General features: G+C 41.1%; 11 non-coding genes across 11 annotated transcripts; all 11 read right to left on the bottom strand.

Moving 5' to 3' along the window:
* Positions 1-821: 821 nt before the first annotated feature.
* Positions 822-893, bottom strand: Trnag-ucc (transfer RNA glycine (anticodon UCC)). The gene has a single exon. It is a non-coding gene; the product is annotated as a tRNA-Gly (tRNA).
* Positions 894-1,587: 694 nt separating this feature from the next.
* On the bottom strand, positions 1,588-1,659 carry Trnag-ucc (transfer RNA glycine (anticodon UCC)). Its single transcript has one exon. It is a non-coding gene; the product is annotated as a tRNA-Gly (tRNA).
* A 313-nt stretch (positions 1,660-1,972) lies between these two features.
* Positions 1,973-2,044, bottom strand: Trnag-ucc (transfer RNA glycine (anticodon UCC)). The gene has a single exon. It is a non-coding gene; the product is annotated as a tRNA-Gly (tRNA).
* A 316-nt stretch (positions 2,045-2,360) lies between these two features.
* On the bottom strand, positions 2,361-2,432 carry Trnag-ucc (transfer RNA glycine (anticodon UCC)). Its single transcript has one exon. It is a non-coding gene; the product is annotated as a tRNA-Gly (tRNA).
* Positions 2,433-3,118: 686 nt separating this feature from the next.
* On the bottom strand, positions 3,119-3,190 carry Trnag-ucc (transfer RNA glycine (anticodon UCC)). The gene has a single exon. It is a non-coding gene; the product is annotated as a tRNA-Gly (tRNA).
* Positions 3,191-4,077: 887 nt separating this feature from the next.
* On the bottom strand, positions 4,078-4,149 carry Trnag-ucc (transfer RNA glycine (anticodon UCC)). The gene has a single exon. It is a non-coding gene; the product is annotated as a tRNA-Gly (tRNA).
* A 694-nt stretch (positions 4,150-4,843) lies between these two features.
* Trnag-ucc (transfer RNA glycine (anticodon UCC)) lies at positions 4,844-4,915 on the bottom strand. Its single transcript has one exon. It is a non-coding gene; the product is annotated as a tRNA-Gly (tRNA).
* A 124-nt stretch (positions 4,916-5,039) lies between these two features.
* Positions 5,040-5,111, bottom strand: Trnag-ucc (transfer RNA glycine (anticodon UCC)). Its single transcript has one exon. It is a non-coding gene; the product is annotated as a tRNA-Gly (tRNA).
* Positions 5,112-5,425: 314 nt separating this feature from the next.
* Trnag-ucc (transfer RNA glycine (anticodon UCC)) lies at positions 5,426-5,497 on the bottom strand. The gene has a single exon. It is a non-coding gene; the product is annotated as a tRNA-Gly (tRNA).
* Positions 5,498-5,801: 304 nt separating this feature from the next.
* On the bottom strand, positions 5,802-5,873 carry Trnae-uuc (transfer RNA glutamic acid (anticodon UUC)). The gene has a single exon. It is a non-coding gene; the product is annotated as a tRNA-Gly (tRNA).
* Positions 5,874-5,994: 121 nt separating this feature from the next.
* Positions 5,995-6,066, bottom strand: Trnag-ucc (transfer RNA glycine (anticodon UCC)). Its single transcript has one exon. It is a non-coding gene; the product is annotated as a tRNA-Gly (tRNA).
* Positions 6,067-15,126: the final 9,060 nt, after the last annotated feature.

Genomic DNA, 15,126 nt, shown 5'->3' with positions numbered 1-15,126 from the left:
TCTAACATGGCAAACTGAACGAGAATTTAGGTAAAGTAGGGTAGAGACATACGTCGACCGGGAGTCGAACCCGGAACTCTTGCTTGGAAGGCAACAATGCTAACCGTTACACCATCGACGCGGACAATGTATGTCGCTCTGAACTCGCCCTAAAATAGCGTGTGTTCCTAATTTAGATAGGCGAGCTGTTGCAATGAGACAGCTAATCTAGAATTTAGGTAAACAATAACATTAGACATGCGTCGACCGGGAGTCGAATCCGGAACTATTGCTTGGAAGGCAACAATGCTAACCGTTACACCATCGACGATGACGATTCATGTCATTCTCATCCCGCTGTTAAATAACTTGTATTTAATAATTAATCTGTAAGTTTGAAAAGTTACTCTAACATGGCAAACTGAACGAGAATTTAGGTAAACTAGGGTAGAGACATACGTCGACCGGCAGTCGAACCCGGAACTCTTGCTTGGAAGGCAACAATGCTAACCGTTACACCATCGACGCGGACAATGTATGTCGCTCTGAACTCGCCCTAAAATAGCGTGTGTTCCTAATTTAGATAGGCGAGCTGTTGCAATGAGACAGCTAATCTAGAATTTAGGTAAACAATAACATTAGACATGCGTCGACCGGGAGTCGAATCCGGAACTATTGCTTGGAAGGCAACAATGCTAACCGTTACACCATCGACGATGACGATTCATGTCATTCTCATCCCGCTGTTAAATAACTTGTATTTAATAATTAATCTGTAAGTTTGAAAAGTTACTCTAACATGGCAAACTGAACGAGAATTTAGGTAAACTAGGGTAGAGACATGCGTCGACCGGGAGTCGAACCCGGAACTATTGCTTGGAAGGCAACAATGCTAACCGTTACACCATCGACGCGGACGATTCCAGTCATGCTCATCCCTCTGTGAAATAACTTCTGTTACTTAATTAAACTGTAAGTCTGAAAAGTAAATGCAATAGACAGCTGGACTGGGGTTTAGGTAAACTTGGGTAAGAGACATGCTTGGATTACTATTGCTTGGAAGGCAACAATGCTAACCGTTACACCATCGTCGCGGACGATTCACGTCATTCTCATCCCGCAGTTAAATAACTTCTGTTACTTATTTAAACTGTAAATCTAAAAAGTTACTGCAATATCCAGCTGGACTGGGATTTTGGTAAACTAGGATAAGAGACATGCGTCGACCGGGAGTCGAACCCGGAACTATTGCTTGGAAGGCAACAATGCTAACGGTTACACCATCGACGATGACGATTCATGTCATTCTTATCCCGCTGTTAAATAACTTGTGTTTAATAATTAATCTGTAAGTTTGAAAAGTTACTCTAACAAGGCAAACTGAACGAGAATTTAGGTAAACTAGGGTAGAGACATGCGTCGACCGCGAGTCGAACCCGGAACTATTGCTTGGAAGGCAACAATGCTAACCGTTACACCATCGACGCGGACGATGCATGTCATTCTCATCCCGCTGTTAACTTGTATTTAATAATTAAACTGTAAGTTTTAAAAGTTACTCTAACAAGGCAAACTGAACGAGAATTTAGGTAAACTAGGGTAGAGACATGCGTCGACCGGGAGTCGAACCCGGAACTATTGCTTGGAAGGCAACAATGCTAACCGTTACACCATCGACGCGGACGATGCATGTCGCTCTGAAATCACCGTAAAATATCGTGTGTTGCTAATTTAGATTGCCGAGCTGTTGCTATGAGACAGCTAATCTAGAATTTAGGTAAACAATAACATTAGACATGCGACGACCGGGAGTCGAATCCGGAACTATTGCTTGGAAGGCAACAATGCTAACCGTTACACCATCGATGCGGACGATTCCCGTCATGCTCATCCCTCTGTAAAATAACTTCTGTTACTTATTTAAACTGTAAATCTGAAAATTTGATGCAATAGGCAGCTGGACTGGGATATAAGTGAACTAGGGTAAGAGACATGCGTCGACCGGGAGTCGAACCCGGAACTATTGCTTGGAAGGCAACAATGCTAACCGTTACACCATCGACGCGGACAATGTATGTCGCTCTGAACTCGCCCTAAAATAGCGTGTGTTCCTAATTTAGATAGGCGAGCTGTTGCAATGAGACAGCTAATCTAGAATTTAGGTAAACAATAACATTAGACATGCGTCGACCGGGAGTCGAATCCGGAACTATTGCTTGGAAGGCAACAATGCTTAACCGTTACACCATCGACGCGGACGATTCATGTCATTCTCATCCCTCTGTTAAATAACTTGTATTTAATATTTAAACTGTAAGTTTGAAAAGTTACTTCTAACAAGGCAAACTGAACGAGAATTCAGGTAAACTAGGGTAGAGACATGCGTCGACCGGGAGTCGAACCCGGAACTATTGCTTGGAAGGCAACAATGCTAACCGTTACACCATCGACGCGGACGATGCATGTCGCTCTGAAATCACTGTGAAATATCGTGTGTTGCTAATTTAGATTGCCGAGCTGCTGCAATGAAACAGCTAATCTAGAAATTAGGTGAACAATGACGAAAGACATGCGTCGACCTGGAGTCGGAACTATTGCTGGGAAGGCAACAATGCTAACCGTTACACCATCGACGCGGACAATGCATGTCGCTCTGAAATCACTGTGAAAAATCGTGTGTTGCTAATTTAGATTGCCGAGCTGCTGCAATGAAACAGCTAATCTAGAAATTAGGTGAACAATGACGAAAGACATGCGTCGACCGGGAGTCGGAACTATTGCTTGGAAGGCAACAATGCTAACCGTTACTCCATCGATGCGGATGATTCCCGTCATGCTCATCCCTCTGTGAAATAACTTCTGTTACTTATTTAAACTGTAAGTCTGAAAAGTAAATGCAATAGGCAGCTGGACTGGGATTTAAGTAAACTAGGGTAAGAGACATGCGTCGACCGGGAGTCGAACCCGGAACTATTGCTTGGAAGGCAACAATGCTAACCGTTACACAATCGACGATGACGAACATGTCATTCTCATCCCGCTGTTAAATAACTTGTATTTAATAATTAATCTGTAAGTTTGAAAAGTTACTCTAACATGGCAAACTGAACGAGAATTTAGGTAAACTAGGGTAGAGACATGCGTCGACCGGGAGTCGAACCCGGAACTATTGCTTGGAAGGCAACAATGCTAACCGTTACACCATCGACGCGGACGATTCCCGTCATGCTCATCCCTCTGTGAAATAACTTCTGTTACTTATTTAAACTTTAAGTCTGAAAAGTAAATGCAATAGACAGCTGGACTGGGGTTTAGGTAAACTTGGGTAAGAGACATGCTTGGATTACTATTGCTTGGAAGGCAACAATGCTAACCGTTACACCATCGTCGCGGACGATTCACGTCATTCTCATCCCGCAGTTAAATAACTTCTGTTACTTATTTAAACTGTAAATCTAAAAAGTTACTGCAATATCCAGCTGGACTGGGATTTTGGTAAACTAGGATAAGAGACATGCGTCGACCGGGAGTCGAACCCGGAACTATTGCTTGGAAGGCAACAATGCTAACGGTTACACCATCGACGATGACGATTCATGTCATTCTTATCCCGCTGTTAAATAACTTGTATTTAATAATTAATCTGTAAGTTTGAAAAGTTACTCTAACATGGCAAACTGAACGAGAATTTAGGTAAAGTAGGGTAGAGACATACGTCGACCGGGAGTCGAACCCGGAACTCTTGCTTGGAAGGCAACAATGCTAACCGTTACACCATCGACGCGGACAATGTATGTCGCTCTGAACTCGCCCTAAAATAGCGTGTGTTCCTAATTTAGATAGGCGAGCTGTTGCAATGAGACAGCTAATCTAGAATTTAGGTAAACAATAACATTAGACATGCGTCGACCGGGAGTCGAATCCGGAACTATTGCTTGGAAGGCAACAATGCTAACCGTTACACCATCGACGATGACGATTCATGTCATTCTCATCCCGCTGTTAAATAACTTGTATTTAATAATTAATCTGTAAGTTTGAAAAGTTACTCTAACATGGCAAACTGAACGAGAATTTAGGTAAACTAGGGTAGAGACATGCGTCGACCGGGAGTCGAACCCGGAACTATTGCTTGGAAGGCAACAATGCTAACCGTTACACCATCGACGCGGACGATTCCAGTCATGCTCATCCCTCTGTGAAATAACTTCTGTTACTTAATTAAACTGTAAGTCTGAAAAGTAAATGCAATAGACAGCTGGACTGGGGTTTAGGTAAACTTGGGTAAGAGACATGCTTGGATTACTATTGCTTGGAAGGCAACAATGCTAACCGTTACACCATCGTCGCGGACGATTCACGTCATTCTCATCCCGCAGTTAAATAACTTCTGTTACTTATTTAAACTGTAAATCTAAAAAGTTACTGCAATATCCAGCTGGACTGGGATTTTGGTAAACTAGGATAAGAGACATGCGTCGACCGGGAGTCGAACCCGGAACTATTGCTTGGAAGGCAACAATGCTAACGGTTACACCATCGACGATGACGATTCATGTCATTCTTATCCCGCTGTTAAATAACTTGTGTTTAATAATTAATCTGTAAGTTTGAAAAGTTACTCTAACAAGGCAAACTGAACGAGAATTTAGGTAAACTAGGGTAGAGACATGCGTCGACCGCGAGTCGAACCCGGAACTATTGCTTGGAAGGCAACAATGCTAACCGTTACACCATCGACGCGGACGATGCATGTCATTCTCATCCCGCTGTTAACTAGTATTTAATAATTAAACTGTAAGTTTTAAAAGTTACTCTAACAAGGCAAACTGAACGAGAATTTAGGTAAACTAGGGTAGAGACATGCGTCGACCGGGAGTCGAACCCGGAACTATTGCTTGGAAGGCAACAATGCTAACCGTTACACCATCGACGCGGACGATTCCCGTCATGCTCATCCCTCTGTAAAATAACTTCTGTTACTTATTTAAACTGTAAATCTGAAAAGTTGATGCAATAGGCAGCTGGACTGGGATATAAGTGAACTAGGGTAAGAGACATGCGTCGACCGGGAGTCGAACCCGGAACTATTGCTTGGAAGGCAACAATGCTAACCGTTACACCATCGACGCGGACAATGTATGTCGTTCTGAACTCGCCCTAAAATAGCGTGTGTTCCTAATTTAGATAGGCGAGCTGTTGCAATGAGACAGCTAATCTAGAATTTAGGTAAACAATAACATTAGACATGCGTCGAACGGGAGTCGAATCCGGAACTATTGCTTGGAAGGTAACAATGCTAACCGTTACACCATCGACGATGACGATTCATGTCATTCTCATCCCGCTGTTAAATAACTTGTATTTAATAATTAATCTGTATGTTTGAAAAGTTACTCTAACATGGCAAACTGAACGAGAATTTAGGTAAAATAGGGTAGAGACATGCGTCGACCGGGAGTCGAACCCGGAACTATTGCTTGGAAGGCAACAATGCTAACCGTTACACCATCGACGCGGACGATTCCCGTCATGCTCATCCCTCTGTGAAATAACTTCTGTTACTTATTTAAACTGTAAGTCTGAAAAGTAAATGCAATAGACAGCTGGACTGGGGTTTAGGTAAACTTGGGTAAGAGACATGCTTGGATTACTATTGCTTGGAAGGCAACAATGCTAACTGTTACACCATCGTCGCGGACGATTCACGTCATTCTCATCCCGCAGTTAAATAACTTCTGTTACTTATTTAAACTGTAAATCTAAAAAGTTACTGCAATATCCAGCTGGACTGGGATTTTGGTAAACTAGGATAAGAGACATGCGTCGACCGGGAGTCGAACCCGGAACTATTGCTTGGAAGGCAACAATGCTAACCGTTACACCATCGACGCGGACGATGCATGTCATTCTCATCCCGCTGTTAACTAGTATTTAATAATTAAACTGTAAGTTTTAAAAGTTACTCTAACAAGGCAAACTGAACGAGAATTTAGGTAAACTAGGGTAGAGACATGCGTCGACCGGGAGTCGAACCCGGAACTATTGCTTGGAAGGCAACAATGCTAACCGTTACACCATCGACGCGGACGATTCCCGTCATGCTCATCCCTCTGTAAAATAACTTCTGTTACTTATTTAAACTGTAAATCTGAAAAGTTGATGCAATAGGCAGCTGGACTGGGATATAAGTGAACTAGGGTAAGAGACATGCGTCGACCGGGAGTCGAACTCATGTCATTCTCATCCCGCTGTTAAATAACTTGTATTTAATAATTGAACTGTAAGTTTGAAAAGGTACTGCAATAAGGCAAGCTGAACGAGAATTTAGGTAAACTAGGGTAAGAGACACGCGTCGAACCGGAGTCGAACCCGGAACTATTGCTGTTTTGATTAAGGTAAGCTTGACTCCCTTGATCAACAGCACGGAGAATCTGGTAGTCTTTTCTGCCATTCCGCGGCTTTTGCCAGCCCGCTCCGAACCAGGTGTATTGGGAGTGGCCTCTCCCCTTTCGGGAATTTCTTTTAGGCCACCCCGGCGTTTCCGTAACGGTTTTTATATATTAAACCGTTACCGCTTTTGTTTGTTTCTCTGTTAGTTTATAAACTTCTGTTAGCTAATAGCCCTAATTTCTACTACTACCATAATATCTAGCTCGTTTTTATTATCCTTCAGTTAGTTTATTTGTAGTAGGTTTCCTGAATAACTCTTAGTTGAATAACATCTGGGGTTCCACATTTCTTCTATAGTTTTTCGTAAAGATCTTGATGTCTGCCAGGACACACCTGCCTCTCGGCAGTCAGAGTGTCTCTGGCAGACCGGCAACTGGACCATCTGACCCGCAGACCTCTTCTTCTTCGGCAGCCAAACCACTATTCTCAAGTGTCGCAGCGTCGATTCCGAAGGTCGCGAACGTGAAGGGGATCGAAGTTCAACGTGGGGAGTCAATTGACGCCACAACATCGCAGGACATCCCCACTGTCGCCGCTTTCTACCAACTTTTTTCGTCGGTCGACCCTTTAGGTCACTTGTTGAAGGAGTGTCCCAATTAGGTCGGGAACTTGGAATATCACCTTCCAGGCGGCAGATGGGGGAAATCGTGACAAGTTCCTATCTACGATAGGAAACAAGCTTGATACCCCATCTGGCCGAATTAATTTTTCTTTGTCGCGTGGTTTAGGCACGCGCATTAGTGTGCGGAGTATCCCGACGGAGGCGACGATCGAGCAAATTACCACCATGCTCGACTCGCTGAAGTTCGGGGAGGTACGCCGCGTATACCGAATATACCTTAAAAATACCAAGGTATATAATGGCTACATTCAAGCCATTGTTGATGACTTCGACAGGAATAATTTTCCTGACTTCATCAACATAGCCGGTATGCGCTGTAAGACGTACCTCCCCGCGGAACTCTATGTAAAATCATGTTTAAACTGCTTCGCTACCGAGCATTTGGCCCGAGAGTGCATTAACCCCCCTTTTTGCCGCCTGTGCAAAAAAGCCGGGCATGTGCAGAGGGACTGCGCCGACTTCCCCTCCATTCCATCTGGCAGGAAGTCTAGTGAAGCAGCACCACCGCAAATTAAATCTCCCGTACAATCTGTTTCTAAAACCTTGATGAGGAAGGCGAAATACACCTTCGCCAAGATCTCATCAAGTGCTCCAGCAATGCCTGTACGGATAGAAAAGGAAAATAATATTTATAATAAGGAGAACTCTTCTAGTAAGACTGGTAATTTTCTCAGTCGGGTTAGAGTTGATTTCCATCCTGTCCCGACTGAGATACACGAAATTACCGACTCTCTAGAGTCGGAAAATATGGGAAATAAAATTAATAGGGTTTCAAATAATGGTAGTGGTCCTGGAAAGGACTCGGCTAACCTGGAAGAAAACAGCGACGATGATGAGAGCTCTCTGGAAGCTGACTTACTTAATATAGCCAAACTTACAGAGTGCTCGGAAGAATAACACGTGTCTTTTCGCGAGAAGATACGCATCCATCGTAAATCCAAAGAGCCGGGTCCGGACTGGGACTACTCCAAAATTTAAAAGCCTTCGATTCTCAGGGACGAGAAGAGGGGATGCGAGAGCTCGTCTTCGGACGCGTCATCAGCTCACCCCCCCACTAAATCCCGGGGTTTTTCAGAACCATCTGCCGGTGAATAATAAACCATAGCTCCGAGTTTTCATAATCCCTCTTTTCTGTCTCTTCTATGCTGGTGGATTAACATCCACAATAACCATTCTAATAATCGTACTATACCAACTGTGCGTAATTTATTGAGCGGCATAATATATAATTATTACCCAAATCTCTAATGGATACTTTGAATTTAGTTTCACTCAATGTTAACGGACTGAACTCAAATAGACACAGGTTGGGTCTCTGGATACGGAGACACCAACCTGGAATAATTTCCTTGCAACAAGTACACTGTTGCAAAAAAGATGAGATTGATTCCTGGGCAGCCGACCTGGGATACACCGCGCACCTCAACCAACCGCGTACCATCCCCCATGAAGTCACCTCGATGAAATATTTCAGAGCTCGGACTGGAATTCTAGTTAAAGATAACATCCCCTGTACCATTCTATCGTACAGGGTTTTAATTCCATACAGGCTCGACCGTCTGGACTTTTTATTCAATAGTAGCATTACATGCTTAATGAATGCTTATTTCCCTTCGGTTCGGGCCGTACCCAGACTGACTTCATGGTGAGGATGTGCGGTGTGTTCCAGACCCTAGACCCCCTGGACCCACTTATAATTTTAGGGGATTTTAATGCCGTCTTGGATGAATGTGATGTTCTAATTAAACAGAACTTCAGGCTCACCAAGGCGGAAAAAATACTTGGATCCTCTTTAAAATCTCTTGGTATGATTGATATCTTTCGCCAAAAACATCCGGCTGGTTAGGTATATACCTGCAAAGTAGATACACAGGCGCGTAGGATTGATCGATTTTATATCTCCGATCACTACGCGGCCTGTGTGAAAGATATCAATCATATAATAAATACAGCTTCAGATCACACCCTTGCTCCAGCCCTACTCTTGAAATCCACCTTGAAAAAGGTGGATGGAAAGGCTAGACCGAAATCTTCAACGAAGATTAGATGGGGCAAGGGTGCCTGGAGAAATAACACCTCTCTGTATAGTGATCCAGAATATCGGGAAATAATAATTAATAATTATAAAAATCTTGTTCACCGCATGGAAGAATTTTCATATATTCAAGATTGGTGGGATTTCACTAAAAATAGTATTAAAAAAGAGTAGCATTGCTTTTTCCATCTATAAAGCAGATCTACATAGAAAGAAAAAGGACCATCCGGGTTTTTTAATTAGAGATGGACAACATCATGCGGAAATATTAAATTCAAGAAAGGAACTTCTTCTTCACGAGACTAAAAAATTAGAGTATATCAAATTAAAAGCACGTATTCAATGGATGGAAGAGGGTGAAGAGCTCACCAAAATCTTCTATCAGAAACTTAAAAAAGAGATCAGGACACCATAATTACACAACTTAAGGATAAATTCGGACAAATTAAAGAAAAACCGGAGGAAATAATTAGTATAGTCCATGTCTTTTATAAGGATCTCTGGGGAACCACATCAGATATTGATGTGGCAACCCAGGATGAACTTTTAAAAGTCATGGAAACCACTCAATTATCGAGTGATGACAACGGCCAAATTGAGAATGGAACTACTGAGGAAGAAGTCTTTTCTATAATAAAAAATATGGACAATGGCAAGTCGCCGGGTCTCGACGGCTTGTCAAGGGAATTTTACTTAGCGTTCTGGACCCTAATCAAAAAAGAACTCATAATTATAATTAATAACGTTTTACTTTCTGGCATGCTGCCAGAATCATCAAAAGTAGCAAGAGTTAAATTAATTTATAAGAAATCCGACGCTATAGATTTGAAAAATTGGCGTCCGATTTCAAATCTAAACGTCAATTATAAAATCATCACAAAACTTCTTTCGAGGCGCCTTTTAAATGCCTTCTCTGGCATAATCAGTCCGACCCAGAAAAGTACCATTCTGGGTCGGTCTATCTTTGATGTGCATTATAATATCACAAGTGCACTCAATTATGCCAAATATACTAATAGTCCGTATTTCATTGTTTCCATTGATAATCTCAAGGGCGTTTGACATGGTTAATCATAATTATCTTTTGAGACTTCTCGAAAGCAATAACTTATGTCCAAGCGCCTTGAGATTGATAAAATCCATTTACACCGGCATTACCAGCATCATTGAGATAAATGGGGCTTTCACCCAAGAAATTAACATACTGAGAGGCATCCGTCAAGGGTGTCCTCTTAGTATGTTACTCTACACCATCAATGTGGAGCCCCTCAGCCGATGTGTAATCAATAATAAATTAATAAAAGGTATTCGTATTGGTAATTTCACCCACAAATTGGATCAGTATGCGGACGACGCAACTTTTGTTGTGTCGGACGCATACTCGATTGATGCTATTTTCAATAACTTGCAGCTCTTTCGTCTAGCCACAGGGCAGCGGATCAATAGAGAAAAAACCTCCATCCTCTGTACTAATGATAGGGCGAAGGAGATTCTATTTTTTTTCCCTATCATAGGTACATAAAGGACCACATTAAAATCCTTGGAATCTACTTCGGTGAAAACCAAATTAATATAACTTGGAGCGAGAAGGTCTCCAAGATCGAACAGATAATTAATTTTAATCGGTCTAGATCATTATCCTGGTACGGCAAGATCTTGGTTATCAATTCTTTGATCTTGTCTCAGGTTCTTTTAAGCGCGAGGTCGGTCCCCATACCACCTCCTGTCATAAAATATATTGATCGCAAGATCTTCTCTTACCTCTGGATCTCTGAGCCTGTGGAAGTAGAGGGTTCAATGAGTGTGCATCAGGGTGCATTTCTCCGAACCCTCCCATGTGGCGGGAAATGTTTCGTCGAGGCCAGGCTTTCTGTTAATCTTTACCTTTTATTTTTCAGAAAAAGAAAGACCATCTAAAAGCCTCCCCTGCAACAAGTAAGTATAAAAAGGTAAGTATCGGTGGGTTGAGGCCTACCAAAAAAAAAAGAACGTAAGAGACACGCGTCGACTGTGAGTCGAACCCTGAACTATTGCTTGGAAGGCAACAATGCTAACTGTTACACTATCGACGCGGACGATTCATGTCATTCTCATCCCGCTGTTGAATAACTTGTATTTAATAATTAAACTGTAAGTTTGAAAAGTTACTGCAATAAGGCAAGCTAAACGAGAATTTAGGTAAACTAGGGTAAGAGACATGCGTTGAACGGGAGTCGAACCCGGAATTATTGCTTGGAAGGCAACAATGCTAACCGTTACACCATCGACGCGGTTACACCGTCGACGCGGGCGATTCATGTCATTCTTATCCCGCTGTTAAATAACTTCTGTTACTTAATTAAACTGTAAATTTGAAAAGTTACTGCAATAGGCAGCTGGACTGGGATTTAGGTAAACTGGGGTAAGAGCAGCGCCGGATTAACCATTAAACAATATAAGCACGTGCTTAGGGCACCAAGCAAAGAGGGGCACTAGAGAAATTTTAAAGCAGAATTTTATATAGTTTATCGGTGTTTATTAGAATATTACGAGTTCACCAGACGACTCCAACTTCAAAATGCTTATTTTTTGTCTTCAAGTATCATATTAACCTTCTTTATTAAAAATAAACACTAAAACTTATTTATTGGACGCGAAATGGGCCTATGAGTCGTTTTCTTAAATTATTGTTGTTTTTAATTTCTAGTATTCACCTTGTTGCTGCATTTTTGTTATAAAAAAAATCTTTCCTCTTGAACAATTGGACCAATGAACTATTTACACTATGTGGCGGTTCCACGATCGCATTTCAACGATCTCGTGGTCAGCGAAGTCGGGAGTTTTTTGATACAGTAGGCCAGGGTGGTCCAAACCCTGTCATGCTGATACATTCCGTGCAGTTCACAGAACAATTTTAGCGTATATTTGTATCTAATAAAGGAACGTTTTTAAAGTTTTTTTTAGCTAATCCAACTGGGTTTGGGATCCCGAGATCCCGAGATAAAATGAGTGTCGCAAGAAAGGTGACATAAGGAAACACGGCGGAAACGTATTTCCTTGCCCATCACACAGTGTCTGGTTTGATTTCCAGTAATATCTGTCACGAAAGAATATAATTTGAAGCGACATTAAATGCGAGATGCGCAAAATACAACGGTAATTCTCGGGAACTAACTTTAAAATAACTGAAGGCTTTATATATCTTTTTTACGCCACGCCACCCATGCAACATAATAATAGTCTGATTTGAACGGTAAACTCTCGTAGTTTATTAAATTTAAAATAAAGTAAACTCGCGATAATTCGATCACTTTTGGGTTTTCTCCGACTTGCGGCCCGCGAGACTTCCTTAAAAGTTTTTGCGGTCCTTCAATCTAGCAACCTCTAGCTACCTCACTCTGAGTTGTGACTTGTATCCTTTGGTATTTCGATTCACGTTGAGACTGGAAGTATGAATCTTTATTGTCACACTCTTTCAGGATTAGAGCTCAACCGATATTGCGTGTTCGCCGATATATCATATCGGCAGTAAACGGCCGATATATATATCGGCTTTATATAACAGTTAAAAAACCTAGAAATGTTTGTAAAAGTTGTTTTATTTACTGTTAGTTGTGATTATTTGTAATGGATAATACAAACATGTGGTTTTAGTTTTTATAATTAAATTACACATGAGGGGGCACCAAAGTCTTCAGTGCTTAGGGCACCAAAGGGGCTTAATCCGCCCCTGGGTAAGAGACATGCGTCGACCGGGAGTCGTACCCGGAACTATTGCTTGGAAGGCAACAATGCTATCCGTTACACCATCGACGCGGACGACTCATGTCATTCTCATCCCACAGTTAAATAACTTGTATTCAATAATTAAACTGTAAGTTTGAAAAGTTACTGCAATAAGGCAAGCTAAACGAACTGAACCCGGAACTATTGCTTGGAAGGCAACAATGCTAACCGTTACACCATCGACGCGGTTACACCATCGACGCGGACCATTCATGTCATTCTCATCCCGCTGTTATAACTTGTATTTAATAATTAAACTGTAAGTTTGAAAAGTTACTGCAAATAGACGAGCTGAACAAGAATTTAGGTAAACTAGGTTAAGAGACATGCGTCGAACCGAAAATACGGACAACAGTTTGGTTGCTCGATTACTTAGCGATTGGTATTCGTTATCAAGATATATCCAAAATTGTGACAGTGATTCTTTTTTAAATCTTGAACCCGGAACTATTGCTTGAAAGGCAACAATGCTAACCTTTACAGTAGTGGTTCCCAACCTTTCTACCCTGGCAGACCTGTAAAATTAAATTAAATGTACTCGCGGACCGGCAAAAATTTGAAATGACCGGAACATAAAAGAATAACATATATTTGCGTAATACAATACAATGTCGGGCACTCAATATGCATCTAGAGTCTAGACAAAAAAGGCACACTTAAAAACAGCTCACACGAAGAAAAACTATCAAATAATGTGACGGCCAAAAATATTTGCGTAATGAAATGCAGTGCTGGGCACCCATTATGCGTAAGAAAGGCACACATAAAACATCTCACATAAAAAACACGTACATGTCAAATCATGTACAAACGCAATTAACTCTAGTGAAAATTTTGCTGCTGTTCAGTTGCCAATATAGGATTGCAAACAATGCCTCAAGGAAGTTTCTGCAACGCGTAGCCCTGCAGCGGCGTGCAGCCAATTTCCTTGCTTCGCTTTAACTAAAGCTAGTGATGAAAATATTTTTATATATGAGTAATAAAAATATAAGTAACTCGTTGAAAATACGGACAACAGTTTGATTGCTCGATTACTTAGCGATTGGTATTCGTTATCAAGAGATATCCAAAATTGTGACAGTGATTCTTTTTTAAATCTGACTGTAAATTAGAATCACAATTTGAATCAAGCTTTTTCATTGGGTTTATTATATTAATCCCTCTGCAGTTGATTGATGCTTCAAACGGAATGAATTTACATTACAATGACGAAGTCGTCGGTAATTTGGCACCAGGCTCAAAATCCTACTTTGTCTGCTCAAGATACTGGAAAAGATCTCAGCGGCCCATGCTTTTTTGCGCTCCTCGTGACCACCTGCCATATTTTACTGGAGTATTATACTTTCTTGACTGTTTTTTGGTTTGAACAAAGAAATATGCATAACGTTTTATTTGGATGGTCATATTAATCAGGAAAAGCATGCAAAACAGAAAAAGCACGAGTGCCGATTTTTAGGTTTTTGAATCTTGCGAGATTTGATGGAGCGCATTCACGATGAGCAAAAAGTGTGATTACTCGGCGCCAAGATGTCGCGAAAGACGTCACAATATGACGGCGGAAGAGAAATTGCGTAATAAATCGACCTCGTCTTCAGTAAAGAGATCGGAGGTCGAAACATTTGTGTTAATTTGTTTTCGTGTTAACATTAATCAAGACTGAGAAGGCCGACTTTTTCCCAGTTTGTGATGATATATAAGATGATTTAGGTATATTTGATCAATTTTTACTGATATATAATACTGAAATAAATTATTTCTCCGTGAGAATTGACAAAAAATTTACGGATTTTTTGAAAGTTTTTTTTTAAAATAATCGGAGTGGCAACATTGCGATTAATCGGAGTCAGTGTTACAAGTACATCTCAAATTTATCGAATTCTCAAAATAGCATAATACGGATCAAAACAATATATAAACGGGCAGTTTACCACATATTTTTTGTCCGCGGATTGCCGTGGTGTTTTGAGAGTTGAAGACAATTAAATTAATAAATCAAGACATTTTGAATATGCTCGTATCGGTCTTTGATTGATTACTTTGCACAAGTGAAAAACCATTTTTCGTTGAAAAAGTCGGCTCTTCTAACAAGTGGCGTAATCGCGGCGACTGTTCGGCGTGGATTTCGAGGCGGTGAATTTTTATTTCTGATTTACTAGTATACTTTATAATTATTTTCATTGTATGAAGTAAAATTGTACTATATATACTGGATTTTATATCAGATATCGAGATTTTTGTAACGGCGATAACAAGTTCGGAAGATTGCAAAAAT

The sequence above is a fragment of the Styela clava genome, chromosome 1 (assembly GCF_964204865.1).
Source record: "Styela clava chromosome 1, kaStyClav1.hap1.2, whole genome shotgun sequence".
NCBI lineage: Eukaryota > Metazoa > Chordata > Ascidiacea > Stolidobranchia > Styelidae > Styela > Styela clava.
Note: the sequence above shows the minus strand (reverse complement) of the source record. Positions and strands in the feature narration are given on the sequence as shown.